At 38.2% G+C, this 16,152-nt stretch overlaps 1 protein-coding gene across 1 annotated transcript in view; it reads left to right on the top strand.

Moving 5' to 3' along the window:
* The first annotated feature begins 14,653 nt into the window (after window positions 1-14,653).
* LOC137502982 (uncharacterized) overlaps window positions 14,654-16,152 on the top strand; it is a 62,406-nt gene continuing 60,907 nt past the window's right edge. The window contains exon 1 of the mRNA XM_068230275.1: window positions 14,654-14,978. The gene's annotated coding sequence lies outside the window, so the exon portion shown is untranslated. The remainder of the gene's footprint in view (window positions 14,979-16,152) is intronic.

Below are 16,152 nucleotides of genomic sequence, written 5' to 3'. Positions count from 1 at the left end.
TGGCTGTACAGACAGACCATTCTGTCGCAAATCAGACAGCAAAAAAACTGACAACCCTTTGAAAACAGGTTCGGGCTAATATTTAAAATACAGCAACATTGAAAGAATGACACATAAACAGTGATAAGTAAACACATGACACAATCAAACCAGAAGCACAAATCACACAATAAATGCTGTAAAATACATATAGTACGCGAATCTTTTCTTGAGCCCTGAACTCCATAGTGCTGCATGGGAACTTGGGCTCAACAAAAGGTTTGCATACTGTACAGGCACAAAAGAAAAAATCACTCCATATCTGGATACATGAAATAAATGCACTTCTTCTTATTGGAAGCCATTGGGATTCCTGACCTAGTTAATCATATGTGCCTGTCTAGCAAAAGAAACGACAATAGGTAACGGTATCGCTTGAGCTCTGCCTGGGAGGGGCTGTCACATGGGGTATTTAACTTTCAGCGCTGCTCATACTATTTCACTGATAAAATAAATCGATCTCTGCTCAATATCAATGCTTTTTACTACAAATTAATAAGGCCTCAATTTCTCATCTCTACATATACGCAGCTTCACTATTAAACATAAGGCCTTCTTCCCTCGCGGTATGGGAGTTTGACGTTTTCTGTACCACTGAATATCTTGGCCATTCAAGACCTTCCCTATGTACGCAGCTACAACATATAATTTCCCCTTTACTAAATTTTCACAGGCATCTCAGCCCTGTCTTAACATCCTACTGTATCAAATACATATCTATTAGGTGATTCCTGCCTTCGTGTTATAGCTCTCTTGTTCAATATTGCCCGTTTCGCTTGCCTTCTTTGCATGAATAAAAGATACTCACTAAAAAGTCACACGTACCTTCCTCATCTGCCATGAAACAAACCTTAAAAGCATGCCTCGTGCATAACAACAACAAAACCTATACTATATTGAAATATATTCCCGAACGATCTTAAGGGTGCACAGCCTCTGCAATTAAGGAATCTATCTCTGGTCTCATAACATGACACACATAAATGGAATAAACTTAAATAATATAAAAGAAACACACTCCTAACTAGAATCTAATAATTTCGCTCTTCCCCATCTAGTAAATAAACATAAAATCAAGGGCTCAAGCATGCATGTATCCCTGGGATCAACACAACTTTACTTTAAATTAATAGCACAGTTCAGCTCCAAATGGCTGATATTTAACATAAATTTAATATTAGAAATGGACCGAACTAGAATTCTATCTAAGGATTTAGACGTGTTGCACTTAAATTTGCCGATCTCTATTTTCATAGCAGTCACCAGACCACTAGGTCTCAACGTCTTAGGCCATCATTACAACGCACTGCATGATGTCAGAAGACACTCTGCTCATCCTGGTTGTTGCCATCACTGTCTTTGAAATGTGGTGCTCCTATAATGGAAGAGTTGTTAGGATTTCTTCTCCACTCGAAGTACATGAGTACTTATATACATATGCCTAATAAAATGACAGTTTATATGTAGCAGGCGGTACATGACATAGTCCCGTTCACACACTGTTAGTTCAGGGATCGGATCCCAGGCATGGCAGTACACAAGAGCGGTAAATTAACGGAACGTACTCGCTACAATTGCGACCATGATACGCAAACCGATTATAGTTTGTACACCACACAAATACAAATTAAGTCCGCAGGCTTCATAATATCGAATACTTATACTGTCTCTAACTGTTAATAGTTTCCGTGCCCAGCCCGCACTTTGGCGATGCTGTTCCTTTACACACCGGGCAGAGGTAACTACCATCCTAATTTGGACTGTTGACTCCCGAATCTGAATAAATTCACTCGCACAGGTGTTGTGCATATTAATTATAGTCTCAAAATAAAATCTAACTTGAACAAAGCATCACTGTTGGAAGTACAAACAAATAACTGGCACGTCAGTCACAGGCTACAATGACTGCCTACAAGAACAGACTGAGGACGAGAAACGAATGAGTACGACTGAGAGCACTTTCCTCATAGCTCGCTCTTTTAAAGACCCCCTAGCTTCTTTCAAATGCGGTGAACTCCCACGATACAATACGCTGGTGGTTCAACCACTATCTGAGGACAAAGCACTGAACTATTGAAATATATAAATTCTTTACCATGATTACAGGTAATCAATACTCCTAAATACAGTTAGCTGTAAATACACAATTAACACTTTGGACATATGGAAACCATGGAGCATAGGTTTGATAACAGATTTCATATGTAAAATAATGATGGTCCAGCACTGCGGTAAACGAAGTTGGTAGTTCTGAAGTCACTGTTCTGGGGATCCCAGCCCTCAGAAACTCCGCCATCAAGCTCGCAATTGGCCACTTTCAAACGTACTGCACACACGTGGTACTGCGACACTCCCAACTAACTTATTTGAAATTTCAAACTGAACGCTGATACAAGGCTAGGTACTGCCTAGTCTCTAACTCTGCGCGGTCCAGAAAGCATCCGTAACCAACTGACTTCCTCAAAAAGCTATCCCTTTTCAAATGAGCCCACAGTGTTATGCAATATTCCAAATACATTTTCATGTGGCATATACGAAATATCTCAATACCTCCTTTGTAATTTACAGTTTTCTTCATTAATAGAACTGTATGTATAAAATGTGATACATTTTATTTTAATGGCAGCCTGTAAATACAAGAGGTTGTTAATAAATAAACGGAAATGTAAGTGTATATAGAGAAAATTACAGAAACAATTAAAAGAGGACTACAATTTTATCGTCACCTTCACAGAGTGAATGACAAGAGGCTAACTAAAGAAGATTTTTGATTACATATCAAAATTAAAAACATTGCCAAATGTCTGGATGAGATATGATGGAATCTACAAAGACTGAAAATTACAGATAACTCATAATTAACAAGGTGGACGCCCGGAAACAGATCATTTCTGTGGAATTTTTGCTCTTGCAAATCCTACATCACTGTTGTAGAATGTTACTGGAAAAACACAGGGTGGCAATCAGCCACTGTATGAAGAAGTTCTGGGAAGAAAATTGTACCACAGTCTTTTGTTGGAAGTGGCCTTAAATTGTCCAAATTTTAAATGAACAAGAGACTGTTAAAAACACCTACAGTAAATTTGCTCTTAGGGACCAGGTTAATAAAACTGGTGATTACATGTAAAATCCAGCCACGTTTAGCTAATCATAATCTACTTTAAATCAAACAAACATATTTTGCAACAAATTAGTACACCCTTATTAAATCATATTCAAAATCTTATTTAGGTACTCACTGCTTTCCACTAACACTATTAAGGATTTAAATAGAAATAACCTAAATATTTTAAAATATATTTGAGTGAGATTCAATAGAATCTGATGACATTCTTTTATGAAAGAAAATTGTCATTCTATTTTAAACAAGATGTTTCTTTTTCAGATATAATAATGTTACCATATGTTCCCATTTTCAGATAGCTTATAAATGTGTTTAAATTGGTTTTGACAGACCGAAAAACTTAACAGTTATAAGCTGAGTCAAAACTGAAAAGAGATGGCTTCAGATATCACCAAGAAAGAAAGACAGGATCAGGAAGATCTTCAGACTCATTTGGCTGGTTGTGTGAATGAATCATATCCATGAAATTTCATTGGAATTTTTGTCCTAAATGGAGGATAATAATTGCTTTCATACAAATCAACAATAAAATTAGTGGTAAATTAATAAATACCGTTATTACTAGAGAAATATAGATACATTACTATGGCGACTATTTCGCTGTAGACACGAACCCTTTTGTGGCATTCTACTTCATCGTGCCATCTTTTGTTTCCTTCCTGAGGTCCAGGGCTAGCATCAAAGAATGGAAGTGCTATGTCTGTGAATTCTCAATATCTTTGTCCATCATGAATAGCAAGGGGGGGGGGGGACACACACACACAGTTCAAATGGGAAAGTCGAGGTGAAAAGTGTATCGTAAGAAACATAGAAATGATCTTTGTTGAAAGAAAAATAGCACGATCCATGAACCAATAGTTATATTAATTAATGAGTTAGCACTGATGAATGGGAGTGTTATGTCTGTGAATTCTCAATATCTTTGTCCATAATGACTAGCACAGGCAGTTCAAACGGGAAAGTGTAGGTGAAATGTGTATCGTAAGAAACATAGAAATTATTTTTGTTGAAAGAAAAATAGGATGATCCCTGGACCAATAATTATATTAATTAATGAGTTATGGGCACAAGTCAGCAACTCGCTCCACCAAGTAACATCAAGGAAAATACAGCAAAGTTGTTCAAAGAACATAAGGGAGCGAAGTCTTAACATACAAAAGTGTTACATGAACAAAAGGCATAACGAAGCGCTGGAACGTAATAAAATTTATAGCCGAAATGTAACACAGTATGCATATATTTCTCTAGTAATAATGGTATTTATTAATTTACCAATAATTTTACTCTTAATTTGTGTAAAAGCAATTATTATCTTCCATTTAGGACATAAATTGTAATGAAATTTCAGGGATATTTTTCATATACCCCATTGGCTTGTGCCATAAACTCACAATACAGAGCAGGAGAGCTATGCAAAGGAGTAAAGTTTCTTGACAGGTGTGATAGTTCTACATGACCCATTCCACACTATATCAACAGGTCTAGCACAAGCGGATCATCACCACACAAGGTTACCAAACTCAGCATTGGATTAACTTAGAGATAAGGTGGACTTATGCTATAACTGATCGTGGTCACCCCAGTTTTCTCCCTGTCAATTTATGAAGGATGTTATTTCCCACAGAGATCTTTAAAACAATTTGTCTTGTAGGCCAGGATACAATCTAAAATTACCCCTATATATTTTGGAGTAAAACATTGTTCCACGTAATCTCCCTTTCATTTAATATTGAGCTTCCTGGCTGCTTCCCTGTTTCTAAGGTGAAAAGTATGAACACGAGTATTGGATGCGTTACATTTGAGTTGATTCTCCTTGTAGTTCTACTCCTCAGTCCAGAATTAAGATCTTTGAAATGTCCATAAAATGATCCCATGAACCTAGGGTCCTGGGAAATAGAGACAAGCATGCTATCTCTATACCACATGACTGGGTAATAATAATAATTAGATTAGTATTATATTTACAAGCTCTAGAATATGTTTTATTTTCTCAACTATCATGAACCTTCTATTTCATTCGTGGATACACTTTTCCTTTCAGTTTATCAAAACGCTTTACCTCCCCTGTGGGTGGCGTCAAAGGATGCTTTATCTCTACCTCTGGCACGTCATAAGAGGCTCCCAAGAGCCAAGGGCATATAGCTCTTTCAATTCACAAGCGGGTAGCCTTACTAACCTACCACAAACCCCAAGTAATCTTACTCAGCAGTCAGAAAATCCCCAGCCTGGGGATGGAATTAATAATAATTCACAATTGCCTCTCAGGAGTAAGATTCCACCACCGACACCATACCCTGACAATCATATTGGCCCCTACCTAGTGTTTGTCAAAGCAAATGACACAAATAATATAGGCAACTTACACCCAATGACCTTGGGTAGGCTCTTTTATGAGCGGAAAATTGCGGGCATCAAAGCTATTCATAGAAAAGGACAAAACTGTAACCAGTTAACTTTTTTCACAGATGATGAAGCTAACATTTATATGCGACACCCCATCCTCATTGAGAAAAACCTAAAAGCTTATATACCTTCCTCCAATGTCTTCAGGATCGGCCTAGTCACGCAAGTGGATTTAAATTTACCTGAGGATGAAATTAAGGAAATCTATAGAAGACTCGTTCGAGTATATACCAACTGGAACTGTGAAAATCATATTCGAAACTCAAACTCTCCCACAGTAGATTTCTATTTTTAGTGTCATCTTAGATGTACAAGTTTTCATATTTAATCCTATCATTTGTAAAAATTGTCAGCGCTATAGGCATACAGCTACGAAATGTCGAGCGAAAATGACCTGCTGTGGCCGATGTAGCAATAAGCATAACACGGGAGACTGTCAACAAACGCTCGTCAAATGCCTCCACTGTAGTCAGAATCACCCGGTAGGATCCTCTCAATGTGCTGTACATCAACAACAGACTGCTATTAAGAAACACATGTGTACTGAAAACATCTCTTTCGAAGAAGCCAAAAATAGACTGCAGCCATCCACCTATAACACGACCATTCTCCCAAATTATTTCCCATCCTTAAAGGAAACTTTAGTAAACAGGCCTGGCAATGCCAATCCACGAAAGCGCAAAATAACTACATACGTAGACAGGGAGAACTGCCCACCCCCGGGTCCAGGCTATGATAGAATGTCATATTTCAACATAATAAGAACCCCTCAAATGGAACAACAACCACCTATTCTAACTCCGACCCCCCATACTACAACACCAGCAGTACCTACAAATATTCTTGCAAAAATGACAAGGGAATAACCCCTTCTACATCACATATACCCCACATTAAAGATTCAGGTGAAGAGATTCAGGACGACTTTATCAATCTGATGGAAATTATGGGTCAAAACACCCAATGGAAACACTTATTAAAACTGATACATAATAAAATAATCAGCATTTTAGACCCCAAGTATGCAGATACTGCAATGGAACTGTAGGAGTGTAGTGAACAAATGACATGAGTAAATTTTATTCATTAACGAATTCTAACCCAATATTACCTTATTACAAGAAATATGGCTTCTAATTTTTTTAAAAATTTATAATCAAAGGATATAATATCGAATGATTAGATGGTCCAAGATACACCGGAATTGCAACACTCATTAAGAATTTCATACCCTACAATCGTAACAAGACTTATCAGGCACTTACTTCCATCGCATACACATATAAGATATTATCATTTCTAACTTTTACTGTCCTTCCGACATACATGGTTCCTATGAACATTGGCTCAATTTTTTTACTCAATTTACCGGTGATTTCAATGCTCATCATATAACCTGGGGAAGCAGCAGCAATAGCTCGAAAGGAATACATATATCAAACTACTCCCTTCAAGCCAAACTCACCATCCTTAATGGTTAACAGCCCCTTCAAACACTCCGAGTGCGGTGGATCTAACTATATGTAATACGGATATAGCACATAAATTGACTTGGCAAATAAATAAGGATCATTTCCCTATTTTTGTTACATGTTCCAATAACAAGCCTCAATACAGAAACAGGCCTTCTAAGATACCTACATGTAATCTGCATAATATTGACTACGATCTTTTTAAGCATTTTATACAGGACTATTTCAGCCATACCTCCAAATTGACATCAGCGGAATATGATTCGCTCCTACAATGTATAAAATCATATCTTGACATCTATCATTCGAATATTTACAAAATTTCAACCAAAAATAATCCGATGTACACCATTCGTTGGTGGGATAACAAATGTGAGGACTGAATTAGATGACGGAGAAGTTTGTTGAAAAATTACAGAAACATTTCACGCTAACTATACGCAATATAAATGAATCTGTGCAAAAAATACACATATATTCAACACTAAACATAGAGCCGCATGGAAGCCCTTCTATTATAATCTATTAGCTTCATTTCTGTATTGATTGGTATCACAGTATAAAGATAATTTAAAAGTCACCACCTTATCAATACACAGATTTATTTACTTCAAAATTGGTCTTGACCTAATTTACCAATTTTGAAGTAAATAAATCTGTGTATTGATAAGGTGGTGACTTTTAAATTATCTTTATACTGGAAGCCCTTCGTCGAGGGCATAAATAGTACTACACCCAGTACAATCATATGGGCCAAAATTCTCTCCCTTAGTAACTCTAGGTGCACACCACAGCCTATCGCCCTACCACCTCCTAAATTATATCAATTGTACCGCAATCTAACACCAGATTTTGTTCACCCTGAATGTTTATTAACTTGTACACACCCCTCTACTAAATATCAAACATTACTGAATCCAATTACTCTGCTCCTTACCATTTAAGGCTAAATCAATCATTCTTAACCAGTATAATAAGATTTTAACCGACACAGTAATACCATCAAACTGGAACAAATTTGACATTATTCCAATACATAAGACAATACATAAGACAGAAAATACTAAAAAAATGGACATCTCTCTGGAAAGATCCCACAAAAACGAAGGGTAAATCTTATTACCAAATATAACTGGAGCTTCAATGAGCCCCCTTGTTCATCATGGGCAAATACTCAAGGAGACATATTACCACTATAATCTGCTTAAGGTACAATTATGCACTAACGTCCGAATATAAGTACAGATTTCACATAAGCGACACAGATACCTGCTCCTGTCAACAAGCTCATGGCACCATCCACCACCTAGTATTCCAATGTCCTAATTACTCCAACCCACGGAAAGGTTTTTTTCCTCAAAATTACAGAGGTATAATATTAGGGTCATGTCTATGCAAAACCTTTCAAAGAATTTTTTTCCAAAGATTAATATGGAATCTAGAATATTAAAACTCTTTACCGAAATGTCCATTCGCCTTCATAAAAAGCAGAAGTACCACTGACGCCTTAAAATTTTTTTTAACTGACCTATTATTAGCACGGTGCTAAAACAAGACACTATAGCAGTTTTTCTTGATGTTAAGGGAGCATACGATAATGTTGACCTTAACTTTCTACTCCAAAAATTACAAAAGTTTAACCTCCCACTATCCCTCATTCATGTATTCAAAAACCTTCTAATAAATCGCACATTAAATTTGAAAAATTATCAACTTAATTCTAGCGCATGATATGCCAATGTTGGGCTTCCCCAGGGGGATAAACTAAGCGGCATCCTATTTGCATTATATACAAGTGATTTGGAAAATGTAGTAACTCCTTATGCACGCATACTGCAATTTGCAGATGACATACTCATATGCTCCACACAAAATAAAGTAGATATATGTCGTCACTCAATCACGCAAGAACTCTCACATATACATATTTGGATGGATCAGCATGGATTAGAAATAACGTATTCTCAAAGTGCCGCGGTTATTTTTACCCTAAAAACGGAAATATGAGAAATCCGCAATACCTTATGCAACTCAACATATTGCCATTAAATCCCATACCAAATATTTGGGAGTCTACATTGACTATCAATTAAATTGGAAAATACATTTTGCCCAGTATAGAATTGAAAACACCATTCAAATCCTTAAGTCCTTAACTTGCTGAAAATGGGGTTCGAATCCGGCCACGTTACTGCTTTTATATAAAAACTCAATCAGAGCAAGGATGGCTTATGGATGCCATTTTTTCAACATAGCTTCAGCGACCACCCTAAAAAAATTACACATACTGTAATTCACTTCACTTCGAATTATATTAGGTGCAATAAGGACAACACCCACCAATGCCTTATTGGTTGAAGCAGCAGAGCTACCCTTGGCTATGCGATGGGAATATCTATTGTCCAAATATTTATTTAAAAGGATGTCTCTGAACCAACATCCCATATTGCCAAAACAGAAACATTTAAGAGAGTATCTACAATGGCATAAAATGAAAACCAGCAACATATCGGCTCTTCTACAGGCATATATTGTATTCATCCCCTTTAGAAACAATGTCATACAAACAAGATCTTTACTGGCATACTCTTACCAATACAGCATAACCAAATACCAACCTTCCATTATCACTACAACCTTCGAGAACCTTCCTGGCAACTTGAAAGATAATCCACTCTGGTTAATAAAACTTTGCAGGCATTTCTCCATCTGCACAAACAATATACCAATTGCTTTACCAACGGATCCAAGACATCAGAGGGTACAGGAGCTGCCTACTACATACCTCAGCATAACATACAGCAAAAATTTACTCTACCAGCTAATGCCTCAATTTACAAGGCAGAAACCTTCGCTATTCGCCAAACTCTTTTATGCATAAAACAACATAACATCCCCAATGCCATCATATATACCGATTCCTTAAGTGTCCTCCCAAGCAATCAAACCCTAAAGAAATCTCCCTCTTGGTATATCTGGAACAGCATGATATAATACTAATCTGGATACAAAGTCAGTGTAATATACCCGGTAACATTCAGGTTGATAGGTTAGCAAAAGCGGCAGCCAAAGCTACAGGACTTGCTTATCAACCAGCCATTCCGCACACAGATTACTCCCTCACTATCAAACAGAAAATACTCCAAAAATAGAGATCCCACGAAAACGAAGGGTAAATCTTATTACCAAATACAACTGGAGCTTCAATGAGCCCCGTGGTTCATCACGGGCAAATACTTAAGGAGACATATTACCACTATAATCTGCTTCAGGTTCAATTATGCACTAACGTCCGAATATAAGTACAGATTTCACATAAGCGACACAGATACCTGCTCCTGTCAACAAGCTCATGGCACCATCCACCACATAGTATTCCAATGTCCTAACTACTCCAACCAACGGAAAGGTTTTTTCCAAGCACTAATTGACCATAACGTTCCTTTACCAACAAGTGACTTTTGCCTCACTCACTCTCCTACAGAACCATTAGTTAAAATACTTAATAATTTTATTAATGAATGTAAAATCACATTATAAGTTACAATCGCTTACAAGCCCCCTAATTTCATTACCTGCATTATCATTATCACACATACAATGCAACCCCGGCCTTTTCACTTAACCTTCATAAGAAAATTAACAGTACTACAGTATATCCAAGTAACCGAATATAGCAGAACTCCAATGTTCAACCTCGATAACACACATAGGTGAAACTAAACGACATTCCAAATTTACTGTCGGGCGAGCATATTATTTGAATCATCTTTTACGAGCATAAACATACTCCTCCACTTCATCCTCAACCTCTAAACACAACTTCCAAGTTTATAACTTCTCATGACTACCAACCTAAGAATATTATATCAACAAAACAAATGCAATAAATAAACAGTGTGGTTATTGGGTACAGAGCATTGACTAATCTATAATACAAGGCCTTGAAATGCACTAAACCGGGCGAGTTGGCCGTGCGCGTAGAGGCGCGCGGCTGTGAGCTTGCATCCGGGAGATAGTAGGTTTGAATCTCACTATCGGCAGCCCTGAAAATGGTTTTCCGTGGTTTCCCATTTTCACACCAGGCAAATGCTGGGGCTGTACCTTAATTAAGGCTATGGCCGCTTCTTTCCAACTCCTAGGCCTTTCCTATCCCATCGTCGCCACAAGACCTATCCGTGTCGGTGCGACGTAAAGACCCTAGCAAAAAAAAAAGAAATGCACTAATGAAAATTCACCCACTAGGATCGCGTTCTTGCCCCTTGTGTTCGCATGGCTGGGTATGTATATAAGTAAAATATATCTTGAATAAAGAGAGCTGAAAGTTGTTTTGAGTATTTCATTGACTTGGACAGGTCTCTAAATTTTTAAAACTTTCCTACTCAGTGGCTTCTTGTCAATTTTCAAAACTTTCTCACTTCTACCTGAGTGGCTCAAAGCAATGTTGCCTAATAGAGGCCTCAGAAATTTTTGGAGTAGAAAAGGAGGTTATTGTCATTGCACTATCTACACTTAATTTCACTGATGAACCTGGCTTTCAGAAAAAACCTACACACTTTAGTAACTGTTGTCAGGGTAAGTACTTCACAGCAGAGGTGACAAATTCTGTCATGAAGTGCAGAAGAGCCACAAATGATGATTTTAGGTATCCGAGGGCTCCTCAATCATGAAAGCGAATAAGACACAATGTTGGACTTTCGCTAGCTGGAGAAGAGATGTGTTCTAAACAGCCTTCACAGTCTGTTTGTTCTTCTGCCACATGCACTAAGTATCCTGCTACCATAGCTAGAGAAATACCAGGCATTGTAGCTGTTGAATCTGAAACAAATTAATCATATTTATATACTAGCGAACACTTAAAAATAAAGTATTTTTCACACAGATCTGACGTAATTTACCTTGCAAGGGGTTTGTAATGCTAGACATTATGTGTTCAGGAAGCTGCAGAATTTGCACATCCTGCCAACTTTCATTCCTTCTATATTTTTCATCCATATTGTAGTAAACTGGTTCGTATATTGTGGATCTTATCTTCATCCCTCAGCTCAACATTGCCATGTTCTGATGCCGCAATAATTCCTGTATGGAGCATTGTTTCGATTACGTTAAGGCATGACTTTGCATCCATTGTGTCACTTTATCCTGCTTTGCGTCGTAGGTGGCTAAAAAAAATCGATATCATCGCTTGTTAGGTTCCTCGTCAAGACATAATGAAAATGTATACTTATGAGGTATTCTACGCAGGCTACAGTAGATTGTGTAGTCAAGACCAACGCCTGATACATTGCCCTCATGAATCTTTTCTCCTTCTCTGGATGCATTTGAATGTTCTTGATATACGACAAGATATCACTTATTAACCAACTGAGGCATTCATCTTTAATGCTGAAAAATGCCAGTTTGTTCTCATTCCTGGAATATGTCCCATATGAGGTATTGCAGACATCATGCGCATCGAATCACTTCAAAAAACAAATTTTTTCTTTTAAACTGTCCCTGTCTTTAATGCTCTCAGGGCAAACCACCTCCATACTTTTCAAACCAGCGATTGTTTCAGGGGAAAATACAATTTTGGCTCTTGCTACATTCATTTTCTCCAAATTTGTCAGATAAATTACTTTGCTGGTTAGTTTCCTCGCCGGCTTCATAATTGAAGATTTCTGGAGTTTGAAAAGACCTCTCAAGTGATCGCCAGTCATGGTAGCATTGTTTACAAAAAAGTCTCGTGACAAATGTTGGGATCACACATTTTTTATGACGTGACCGGGATCAAAACTTAGGAACAGAGGCCTAGTTTCATTAGCTGGATGTCGTATCTCATGCATAGTACTTCCTCCGCATAATGTTTCGAACATCGAAACATTTACCTGGGAATTGTCGGTCACAATTCTGATCACTCTGAAACAACACTCTTCAACAGCATTTAATGCATCCAAGGTTAATTTTGCAGGTTGTGAGCCTGTAATGGATGAAGCGAAATAGAAAGACACTGGTATTCTGTAATATGCAGAGAGTCTCTTGAACAAAATTCGGAGTAGTTTATTGGCCAACCTATCTTCGATTCCAAGAGCACCCATTTCAATGTAATTCAGTCCAATAAACATATCTAATTTCCTGTCATACATTAGTCTCAGCTTTATGGACATTTCATCTATTATAAAGGAACCAACGAATGAAGAGATACTGAATCAAATTGGTGAGAGGAGATCGATTTGGCTAAATTTGACAAGAAGAAGAGATAGAATGATAGGACACATCTTAAGACACCCAGACTTGTTCAGTTGGTTTTTGAAGGAAGTGTAGGTGGTAAGAACGGTAGGGGTAGACCAAGGTATGAATATGACAAACAGATTAGAGCAGATGTAGGATGCAATAGTTACGTAGAAATGAAAAGGTTAGCACAGGATAGGGTGACATGGAGAGCTGCATCAAACCAGTCTATGGACTGATGACTCCAACACAAAGGAACCAACCTTTTTGTTATCATTCACCAAGGACAGTGTTCCTGCCAGCAATCGGGCTTTAGTTAGCGAAGTTATACCCGTTTCCCCTTTTGAGTATCTAACATACGATTTTGATGTTCTTGGGTGAGGAAGATGCAAAATATCGAGTTCTGAGAAGCCGATAACCCATTGGTGACCTTGAAGATAACAGCACACAAATTTTAACAGTAGTCTCCTGGTATTTATATTTCTTTATTCCCAAAGCTCTGAAGTTGCACAAACAAAAAGTTTGATTTCATATAATCCCCTTCAGATTCCTTCTGAATTTAAGAAACTCAACTTGCAATATTTCCGGGATCCTTCTTTACCTTACTAAGTTCTGCTTCCAAGTCACGGATTTTTGCCCGCAACTTCTTAATAATGGTCATGTACTTTCTGTTTCTTCTGATCTCCTTCCTCAATTTGCTGGTGATGAATTTTGGTACTGTTGGTTTCAGGGCGGGAGAAAACTGTGTACCTACTGTTGCGGTGCCTACATTTATCAGGTCAGATTCTCCAGTATTATCAGGCACGGGAGAATCCGATTGTTCCGCACATTTTCCCTTATTTCTTATATACTCATTTTCATTTTCCAGTTTTTCAAGTTGTCTTTTCTTGGGAACTTTCCTACATTTTATGGTGACTTGTTTGTGTTTGGGAAACTCTGTAAAAACTGAAGGGACTTTATTAGGCAGGAGTATCTTTCTAGATGTACTTATACTAAAGTCTTCTTCTCTGAAGTGTTTACTGCACACCCTCGATTTTTCTGTAGGAACCCAGAGAGATCCCGGTTTGTCTCCTCCACGAGATATAGCAACAAGCCACCGTTCTTTTAAAGCACTATTCACTGGAAACTTGTGAAATGAAATGCCATTACTTTTAATTTGTCGTGAATGACAATAAGGAACACAGCAATAAACCATGATTGAAACTGCGGGTGCTTATCACAAGAGTACACACATTCACAACCAACTCAATAAACACGTTTAAAGGCGCGAACCTGGTAAACAGGGTGCAGGAAAGCGATCCTAGCGGCTCAGCATTGAACTGCAGTGTGACCATTTCGACAGCGTTTTACGGGCTCTATTTCCAGGCCTTGTATTATACCGTAGGCAACGGTACAGAGTCAAAGCCCAATAACATGCAAGAAGAAGACCGTGAGACACATTCCGAACTAAGTCCCCGTTTACATGGCGTTTTCAATACGGGAAGTGTACTCAAATCGATCGATCTGAATCGTGGATGTAAACGCATTAGCAGTTTCTGGTTTCTGTGCATTCCGATTGTGTTAAATACTAATACACCTGCTGTGGCATATTACTTTCGAATGGACGATCTGTAATTTGTGTTGTAGAAAGAGTGTCGAATGTTGATGTGGTATTAAATTTGTTGGTGAAGTATAATTTCCATTTATTTTGGAAAGACCTCCTGTATTTACAAGCTGCCGCTACAAACAAGGTAAAACATATGAAATTTTCTGTACATATCTATTAATTAAAGAAAATTCTACATTATAAAGGAACGGTATATTAGTGCGGCATTTCAGAGCTGTAGAGGTGGTGTCTCAGGATCTTGATGCAGCCTCGGAGGATGACGGTCGCGATTTCGGGGATGAGCTTCATTGGGAGTTGGAAACGCTTCCATGTGGTGACGAAGTGACGAGGTACGGTAACACGAGCTCCGACCATTATCCCTATTATTTTGATTTCCTGAAGGTGGTATTTAGATTTGTAGTAAGGGATAGTGGGTTTGTATTTGTTAATCTTTTCTAGATTAACCTCCTTTGGCTGACCGCTATGGTGCCCGAACGTGACAGTCGGATCTAATATGAATCCTTGAGAGCTGTTGTCTTAAAGGCTATGATGTCAATTCTCTGTGAACTACCATTTCTGGCCAGTCCATGTACCTCCTCATATACATTGAATCCCTTCTTTTCTCAGTTCTTCGGCAATGAAGGATCTGATCTGGTGGTGCCGCGTGTTTCTTAAGAGCTCCCCGCATGTGCAGAATCCCAGGACATGACCAAGAGTTTCTTTCCGTGGCAGTGCCGACAGAGGTTGTTGTCCAGGGATCTGCCTGGCACTGAGCACACCGCAGAAACATTAGCAGTTATCTTTATAGCCTCTCTCTCCACTTGTTACAAGTCAGTCCAGTATCATCTCGCACCCAAGAGTTTGCTGGTGTATACTCTTTGTAAAGTTGTACTCCAAGTCCTTTTTGCGGTAGTGAACACCTGGAGGTGAATTCACTTCTCGTAGCTCTTGACGGATCTTCTTAGTATCGTACAGGCCGTTCTTGGTGGTTATTTTTTGGATATTAGCGTTTGTTAGTTTTAGAGGTTCTATACATTCCCAACTCTCCACGTGACAATCCCTTGAAGTGACACCAGGTGGATGTTTAGTCTTCAACAAGGTATTGCAAGCATTAATGCATTGTAGGTAAACTTCCCATGGGGTTTTAAAAAGAGTGAATCCTTTGAATTTCTTTGATGTACAGCATGCTATCTGGGGTATCCGTCGCAACTGCAGTATCTCCTTTGTTGCACTTTTAATACTTTTATCGCTATCAGATAAAAATTTCTGTGCGATTTTCTTGAAATCACGTGTCAGGAAAGGGTGTATCAGGATGGGAC

Source organism: Anabrus simplex, chromosome 14, assembly GCF_040414725.1.
Source record: "Anabrus simplex isolate iqAnaSimp1 chromosome 14, ASM4041472v1, whole genome shotgun sequence".
NCBI lineage: Eukaryota > Metazoa > Arthropoda > Insecta > Orthoptera > Tettigoniidae > Anabrus > Anabrus simplex.
Note: the sequence above shows the minus strand (reverse complement) of the source record. Positions and strands in the feature narration are given on the sequence as shown.